Here is a 9,737-nt window from a genome sequence, read left to right as displayed (position 1 = left end):
AGGAAACTTAATGCAAGAAGGATGTTTCCAAGGAGCTGATCTCCTTTGGAATACTCTGTAATGATTGTTGTCAAGTCTTTCTGACTTTGTGCATAATCATTACAAGAGGATCAATGCATATAAGTTTAAAATCTAACAGATTTCAGTAAATGGCATGAATTTGGAATTCTTGCATTTGCAGTAAGGATTTGGGAGTGTGAAAAGAGAATCATTGAAGTTATGTTCAATTGATCTAGTTCACAAAGTAAAGATCATAGACAAACATAGTATGCATACTTGGTGTGTGGCATGACTAGTGTTCAGAAAACATAGTGTACATGTTTGGAGCATGGGACAACTATTGTTTTAAATTCAAGAATAAATTTGATAGCTGAAACAGTATACAATGAATAATGTGTAATCATATGGTGATAAATAAAAGGTGTTTTATTTATGTTCATAGGTTTTGATACCATATTGGATTCAATTATTATTGTGTTTCACTTTGCATGTTTTGACTTCCCGAATAAACTAGGTTATTCTTCCGGAAGGACTAAGTTATTCAAACCATCCACAGTCGGTCATATGTTGGAAGTAGATATGAATTAAGACTGTCATGGGTTGGCTTGTAGAGGTCTAAGGTGTTGGACAAAGGGCTACAACACTCATGAGTGCTCATAAGTTCTGAGTATTGGATTCAACCCGCGCTCATTGGAATCACTTCATGGATTTTATCACGAGTGATCATGAGACGATAATATCTTATATTCTTCAAACCTAGAGATATGAGTTGTTACTATGAGTTGGTTGTACATTGATTGCACAAAAACGCATTCGGTAACTCGGTGCCATAAAACGTGCCTTTGTGTATGATTCAACAAGTAGTAGAACAAGCCATATGAGTCGAAGTTTATCCATTCCTTTTACCTTCGGGATAAAAGCGATATCTGTGGGCCCCTCGATGATTTGATGATGACAAATGGAAGTGCTCGGTCGGGCCAGGACTGATTTGATTTGTTCAATTAGTCAGTCGTCATAAATCGGAAATTGGGAAACAACAAATGGACAGAGAGAATGATTATAATCCATGTCTCAGTCCATATGATATCTAGAATGGAGGAATATATGATCCCTTATCTAATGGACAAGTCATTGACAAAGGTCAGAGTTTATCGACAAGGTCAGAGTTCGACAGAAGCTTTTGAGAGCTACGATTGTCAGTCGGTTCCTGAAGTCATACGCAATATTAGTTTTAGACTTATCCAAGTGGGAGACTGTTGGATTAATGTCTAAGTCGATAACTATAATTGGTAAGACTTTACCCGACCCGGCATGGTCCATTTGGGTTGCATGGCATCATGCACTTGGATAGACTTTAATGAGAGAAATAAGACACTTATGGTTATTAATATATTATAAGTTCTAGTATATTAATAATAAGAATAATAAGATTTTTTAAATAGTATTGATCAAGAATTAATCTAGGATTAATTAAGTGATCAAAAGAAGACTAATTAAATATATGGGTTGATTGTGTAAATCATCCATACTTGTATAGTGGGCTAATGCTCCATGGATAATCAAGTTGGGCTAAAACCCATAGGATGGTCCATGGATGCTCCATGGTGTATTTGAACCCATGGATCCAAGGAAATGGAAAGTCATGACAATTAGGGTTTACCCTAATTGTAACACTATATAAAGATCTTATTCTTGACAAAATCGGCCACTAGTATCATACTAGAGAGAGTACGAAAGGGCTAGCCGATTTCATGAAGTGTAGATTTCTCTCAAGTTATTCCAAGTGTATTTGGTGTTGTGTGAACCATTTGAGGTGTCACACTTGGGGCACTAGGCACTCAAGCTTCATGAAGACTTTCTACATGAAAGATGTATGTATTATATCTTGTTATATTCATTATTTTGTATGCTAGCTTAGGATAATACCTTGGAAGTTCTTATTTGCATGTATAATAGAGAAAACATAGATCCAAGGTATTTAGGGTTGCATGTACACTTAGGAGTGTTAGAATGCTCAAAACCCTTCAGTGGTATCAGAGCCTAGTCTTGTTTTCTTGTTATACTTGCAAAAGAAGCTGGAAAATCGAGTTTTGATGTTGTCTACCCAGCAGACTCGCCGAGTCCAAGGCAAAAAGCATCCAACTCGCCAAGTTGGTTCGTGCACTCGACGAGTTGGACCCCCAGACAGCATAAATTCGACTTTTTTGGCTGGAATTGGACTAGGAACATTACCCTAAGTTGTTTTTGAACTTATAAACTTGTTTTTGATGTGGTAATGTTCATGCTAATCCAATTGCAAAGATAATTGTCAATAGATTCATGTTTTGTATTAGTTTAAGGTTTAGACTAATTACATGAAAAAGTTTGATTTGAATTATCTTGTTCTTATGAGTTGCTTAGATTAATAGGAAAGTTGAGTGAAATAGTTGTTTTCAATCCAAATTAATCTAAGAGTAGATTCTAAAATGTGTTTTTGTAACTTGTCCTCAAGTTATACGAAAAGTCACATTTAAGTTTCATAAAACTCATAATAGTTGGCAAAGGTTACAAAAATGAAGAGTCTAGTTCTAATTAAATGGTTTTATGACTCCATAACTTGTCCTCGAGTTATGGAGGACCAAGAGTCTCTTCATTAAATAATAAATAAATAAAAGTGTAACCTTAATTAATTCTATAAGTTATAAAATAAAGAAAAGTTAATTCTTTTATTAGTTTAAAGTCTTCCATAACTTGTCCTCAAGTTATGGAACTTGAAGAGTTTTTGGATTAAAACTACTTTAAACACATAAGTTATGGAATTAATTAGTTTTGAATAGTTTCAAAACTTGCCCTCAAGTTTTGGAATTTGTAAAGTTTTCTCTTATGAATACTTTAATTCCAAGTTAGCCCTTAGAATTTTAAAAGTTAAAATTCAACCCTTATACTTTATAATATTATAAGTTAATATTATATATATATATATATATATATATATATATATATATATATATATATATATAAGAGTAAAGTCAGCCTTACCGCTAGTACGCCTCATTCACGAAGCCGGTCTATAAGGTGGGTATAAGGTTGTTGCCTATAAAATGGCAACTTAATGGGTGTCCACTCTCACCCACCGCTTGCTTGACTGGTGGAGGGTCGTTAGCCGAACGGGTTTGACAGGACTAGGGGTGGCAATTGATGACACGACACGACAAAAAGTATTAATGATAAATACTAAGTAACTAAACTCTTAATAATACCCAATCTTAGTTACTTAGGAAAATGTGAATAAGGTGCTAATCCATGAAATTACACTTTGCACTTTGTTTAAGTCGGTTAGTGGAGCGTGTGTGGTTAACCGGCACACTAACTCGTATTTAACAAGGTAGGTAAAGGGTAACTTAATGTTTATTAGAGTATCGATGGAGCGTGTGTGGTTAACCGGCACATCGATTGAGGGGTAAACACTTAAGGGTACCAAGTAATTTGCATGGTTACTTCACACCTTGTTTTGTGATCCTCGGCATCCCAGTCACAAAACCTGAAGGGCACACTCGAGATTGAAACATGTCATTGAACAGTTCAATGAATCTCAAAGATCTAGGAGTTTCAAAAACCAATTAAAACCTAATAATACATTTCGTTTATCTTGGTGGAAATTGGTGAATCGTCATTCACCTACCTTCAAATATTTTATAGCTTGGATTACGGCATACCTCTTCTAAGTTATAAAATAGTTTGTTGGGTCCTAGCCTTAATATTTCATATTGGGTGTCATATTAAGGACTTAAGATCAACTATCTTAAATATCTCCCAAAAGATGTCTGGTTTAGACATTTATGATCTTCCCAAATCTCTTTAAAGAAGCTTTCCTAATGAAGATGATGTCCCATGGATATCATACTTCTTCACCTCTTCAATTATTCTCCCTAACCCACAAGTTCAAGGTCACTTAAACCCTATTGGCAAGGCAAGGTCTAGGTGTGATCACATCTTGGAGATGTAGTCACATATTGACAAGCCGGTAGAGTTGGGTGTCAAAGTCTTGAGAAAGTTGGTGGTTCAATCACTTTCTAAGTCACATAGTGAGTTCCTTTGGGACACCTATGAAACAGACTATGACAAGACCCTTAATGATCTTATCTATTTGTTAAGATCAACTTCCTAAAACTTTATGGACATTGACAATGATGACATTGGATATCCAGTAAAGCTCTCTCTTCCCAGTGGAAAGGGATCGGCCATAGTCAACTGGGTTGACCAAATGGTAAAGAGAAAAACTAAGTCTGTGATAGTCCCATGTACCATTATCAAAGGGTCCATATGTTTATATTGCCAAATGAAGGGACATTGGTTACGAATCTGCCAAATTTACCTAAGGATGCTGAAGTCAATAAGTTTGACTCTACTTCAGGTAAAGTCCACTATCTAACTTTGCTAAGTTTCTAATATGAGATTCTTGATACATGATGTGACTGGGTCACATGTTGATGTTTTAAGAATCAAAGAAAAGTAAAGGAACTTAAAGAAAGAATATGTTGAATCTGATCACGTAGATGGATTTCTTTCGTGTAGTTTGAAGATCGGATCCTTGAGCTACTTCTTAGGAGTTATGAGATATTGCTTAGGAATAGATAACAACAAGTTTTCATATGGATTGTAAGGATAAGTTTTCCGCAAAGTTTTTTAAAATAAAAGGAAAATTTTGATTTTATTTATTTTAAAATACCCTTACAATGGCATCTGTGGAAATTTTTGTTCCTTATAAGATTCCATTAATAGCAAGAGTGGAAGTATGAAATTGATTCTTTCATTTGTGGTAATGTCTAAATTTACCAAATGAGGAAAGATTCTCATCACCCAAGTTTCAATTGGACCGAAACTTGGAATCATGCAAGTTGTATAGCATGATGAATGAGAACTTTCAAGTATTGAAAAGATTAAGACTAATTACTCGGTCACATGGATGTGTGATTCAAGTAACGGACTAAGGGATCAAGTACACATTCTTGTGCACTGATTAAGTCCACCACAAAAGATCGATAAGATTTTTCGTCATAATTTACTAAAGCTTAGTAAATATGGTTATACTTACAGGCTAAAGTATAATTCTGAGACATTGGAAAGGTTCCAATGTAAGACAGAGAGAATAAGAAGAATCAAATTAGGCAGAAGGATAAAAGTTTCTCAAATCTGAAAAGATGGGAGAGAGTACTTTCGTATCAGTTTTGTGATCATCTTAATGATTTAGAGACCTTATCACAATTCATCCACTAAGAGCCTTCTTATAGCTAAGAAGAGGAACTTGAATTGTTGAAATGGTTAAATCAAGAAGATGATTCATACTTCGTTCCAAAAACAATTCTTAGAGTTATACTCTAAGATTGTAAATTGAGTGACATGTCTTAAAGAAGGTTTAAAACACTTGTTAAATGTAAGAGTAAAAGTTTTCTACTCTTGTACATTTGAAATTGGTAAGTTGTGATGTTTTGGATAAAACAAAGACAAACTAAGGCCAATTGTGTGAAGTGTTTGTCTTGATTAGAATCTGCACTATCTCTTGGATGTTTGACAAGAAAGTCTTATATGTCAAGAGGACAGTGGGAGTCTTAAAGGACTTGAAAGTCTCAAGAACTAATCAAGAATAAAACCTGAAGTTCTTCACTAGTACACGACTTGAGGTTTATAACCTATCATACTGACATATTCTATGCCCATTCCAGTTAAAGTTGGCTTTGCATATGAGTTCTTAGAGTTCTTAATTTCTTGCCACCTGGCCCTTGAGCTGCCAGGTGGCAAGAAATTAAGATTGAGTTCAATCCATATGAGTTTGGATTTGCCATTATCCTTGTCTTGTAACTATGGTTTTGAAAGATTCACATGGATAAGAACACATACACGATTAAATCTAAGTGTTATAAGGTTTCTCTCCGATTCATGAAAATGATGGTGAGGAAACACTTTCACTAAGTAGATTTTAGCTAGATAGAAATTGTGATATTTGCATTCTCAAAGTCGTTAGTGGAGCGTGTGTGGTTTACCGGCACACTAACTTGGACTTGTGAGAAGTGACAAAAAGGTCTAACTATTATGATTACAGCATCCCTCTTCATAATTGTTTAGATACACAAGTGTGCTATCTAAGGGAAGGTGTATGATTTTGATAAAGTCTTATCAAAACAATCTAGTATCAAAAATCTAAACTTTGGTAAGAAAGTCAATGAAGTATTGATTTCTAGAAGTCCAGCTTATTTCTGAGTACATGTCAAAGCTAGTGGGAGCATAAGTGTTATGCTAATAATCATCATGTTAGTGGGAGCATGATAATTATGATAAGTATTGCAAGCTAGCAATGTTAATTATAGAAAACAAAAGTTTCAATTGGGAAAGAGTTGTTTTGCTATAATTAAGGGAGAGGAAATTACACTTCATCTCAAATCTATAAGCTTAGATTGTGAGGTTTTAATCATTTAGTCAAGGAAATATATATGAATTTCATGTTGGGATGGCTCAACATAAGGAAATTCTGTATATGGGTCCATTATTTGCGTTCTAAAATTCGATTATGATTACGGCATCCCTTTTCATAATCTGAATTATGAGAACTTGGCAAATTGAAATGGAAATAGTATAGCAAAAGACTGGTTTAGTCTTTATGTGAGACATCATGAATCGATTCCCATATGCTTCGGATATAGGATCGATTACATGTGCTATATTCATCCTTTCTAAAATTTTACAAATGCCTGGGGCATTAAGAAGGGAAAAGGTTTAGAACTGGACATGACTAAAAGGATTAAACAGTTGTCGAGGACAATCTAAGGTTTACCAAAGATTGGATGCTCAAGGACAGTTGGAAGTATAGTGATAATTTTGGAAGGACCATATTGACATAATCTGTAAGGAGGCAACTCCTGTTCAGAAGTGATAGTCAAAATGGAATATGGAAATGTTTCAAAGTTAGAAATTATTCAATCTGTGTAAGATTAAGGAAACTTAATGCAAGAAGGATGTTTCCAAGGAGCTGATCTCCTTTGGAATACTCTGTAATGATTGTTGTCAAGTCTTTCTGACTTTGTGCATAATCATTACAAGAGGATCAATGCATATAAGTTTAAAATCTAACAGATTTCAGTAAATGGCATGAATTTGGAATTCTTGCATTTGCAGTAAGGATTTGGGAGTGTGAAAAGAGAATCATTGAAGTTATGTTCAATTGATCTAGTTCACAAAGTAAAGATCATAGACAAACATAGTATGCATACTTGGTGTGTGGCATGACTAGTGTTCAGAAAACATAGTGTACATGTTTGGAGCATGGGACAACTATTGTTTTAAATTCAAGAATAAATTTGATAGCTGAAACAGTATACAATGAATAATGTGTAATCATATGGTGATAAATAAAAGGTGTTTTATTTATGTTCATAGGTTTTGATACCATATTGGATTCAATTATTATTGTGTTTCACTTTGCATGTTTTGACTTCCCGAATAAACTAGGTTATTCTTCCGGAAGGACTAAGTTATTCAAACCATCCACAGTCGGTCATATGTTGGAAGTAGATATGAATTAAGACTGTCATGGGTTGGCTTGTAGAGGTCTAAGGTGTTGGACAAAGGGCTACAACACTCATGAGTGCTCATAAGTTCTGAGTATTGGATTCAACCCGCGCTCATTGGAATCACTTCATGGATTTTATCACGAGTGATCATGAGACGATAATATCTTATATTCTTCAAACCTAGAGATATGAGTTGTTACTATGAGTTGGTTGTACATTGATTGCACAAAAACGCATTCGGTAACTCGGTGCCATAAAACGTGCCTTTGTGTATGATTCAACAAGTAGTAGAACAAGCCATATGAGTCGAAGTTTATCCATTCCTTTTACCTTCGGGATAAAAGCGATATCTGTGGGCCCCTCGATGATTTGATGATGACAAATGGAAGTGCTCGGTCGGGCCAGGACTGATTTGATTTGTTCAATTAGTCAGTCGTCATAAATCGGAAATTGGGAAACAACAAATGGACAGAGAGAATGATTATAATCCATGTCTCAGTCCATATGATATCTAGAATGGAGGAATATATGATCCCTTATCTAATGGACAAGTCATTGACAAAGGTCAGAGTTTATCGACAAGGTCAGAGTTCGACAGAAGCTTTTGAGAGCTACGATTGTCAGTCGGTTCCTGAAGTCATACGCAATATTAGTTTTAGACTTATCCAAGTGGGAGACTGTTGGATTAATGTCTAAGTCGATAACTATAATTGGTAAGACTTTACCCGACCCGGAATGGTCCATTTGGGTTGCATGGCATCATGCACTTGGATAGACTTTAATGAGAGAAATAAGACACTTATGGTTATTAATATATTATAAGTTCTAGTATATTAATAATAAGAATAATAAGATTTTTTAAATAGTATTGATCAAGAATTAATCTAGGATTAATTAAGTGATCAAAAGAAGACTAATTAAATATATGGGTTGATTGTGTAAATCATCCATACTTGTATAGTGGGCTAATGCTCCATGGATAATCAAGTTGGGCTAAAACCCCTAGGATGGTCCATGGATGCTCCATGGTGTATTTGAACCCATGGATCCAAGGAAATGGAAAGTCATGACAATTAGGGTTTACCCTAATTGTAACACTATATAAAGATCTTATTCTTGACAAAATCGGCCACTAGTATCATACTAGAGAGAGTACGAAAGGGCTAGCCGATTTCATGAAGTGTCGATTTCTCTCAAGTTAGTCCAAGTGTATTTGGTGTTGTGTGAACCATTTGAGGTGTCACACTTGGGGCACTAGGCACTCAAGCTTCATGAAGACTTTCTACATGAAAGAGGTATGTATTCTATCTTGTTATATTCATTATTTTGTATGCTAGCTTAGGATAATACCTTGGAAGTTCTTATTTGCATGTATAATAGAGAAAACATAGATCCAAGGTATTTAGGGTTGCATGTACACTTAGGAGTGTTAGAATGCTCAAAACCCTTCATATACTGCATATGTTGTGATACTTGACATGACGTCCTCCACCCCAGAACGTTTCCGTCGTTCCGGTTTTGGGTGTGACAATAAGGGTTGAATTTTAACTTTTAAAATTCTAAGGGCTAACTTGGAATTAAAGTATTCATAAGTGAAAACTTTTTCAATTTCCAAAACTTGAGGGCAAGTTTTGAAACCATTCGAAACTAATTAATTCCATAACTTATGTGTTTAAAGTAGTTTTAATTAAAAGACTCTTCAAGTTCCATAACTTGAGGACAAGTTATGGAAGACTTTAAACTAATAAAAGAATGTAACTTTTATTTATTTTGTAACTTATGGGATTAATTAAGGTTACACATTTTATTACTTAATGAAGTGACTCTTGAACCTCCATAACTTGAGGACAAGACTCTTCATTTTTGTAACCATTGCCAACTTTTATGAGTTTTATGAAACTTAAATGTGACTTTTCATATAACTTGAGGACAAGTTACAAAAACACATTTTAGAATCAACTCTTAGATTAATTTGGATTGAAAACAACAATTTCAAATAACTTTCTATTAATCTAAGCAACTCATAAGAACAAGATAATTCAAATCAAAATTTTTCAGGTAATTAGTCTAAACCTCTTAAACTAATACAAAACATGAATCTATTGACAATTATATTTGAAATTGGATTAGCATGAACATTACCACATCAAAAACTAGTTTATAAGTCCAAAAACATCTTAGGGTAATGTTCCT

This window comes from Lactuca sativa, chromosome 8 (genome assembly GCF_002870075.4).
Source record: "Lactuca sativa cultivar Salinas chromosome 8, Lsat_Salinas_v11, whole genome shotgun sequence".
Lineage (NCBI taxonomy): Eukaryota > Viridiplantae > Streptophyta > Magnoliopsida > Asterales > Asteraceae > Lactuca > Lactuca sativa.
This window is presented reverse-complemented; position numbering follows the sequence as displayed.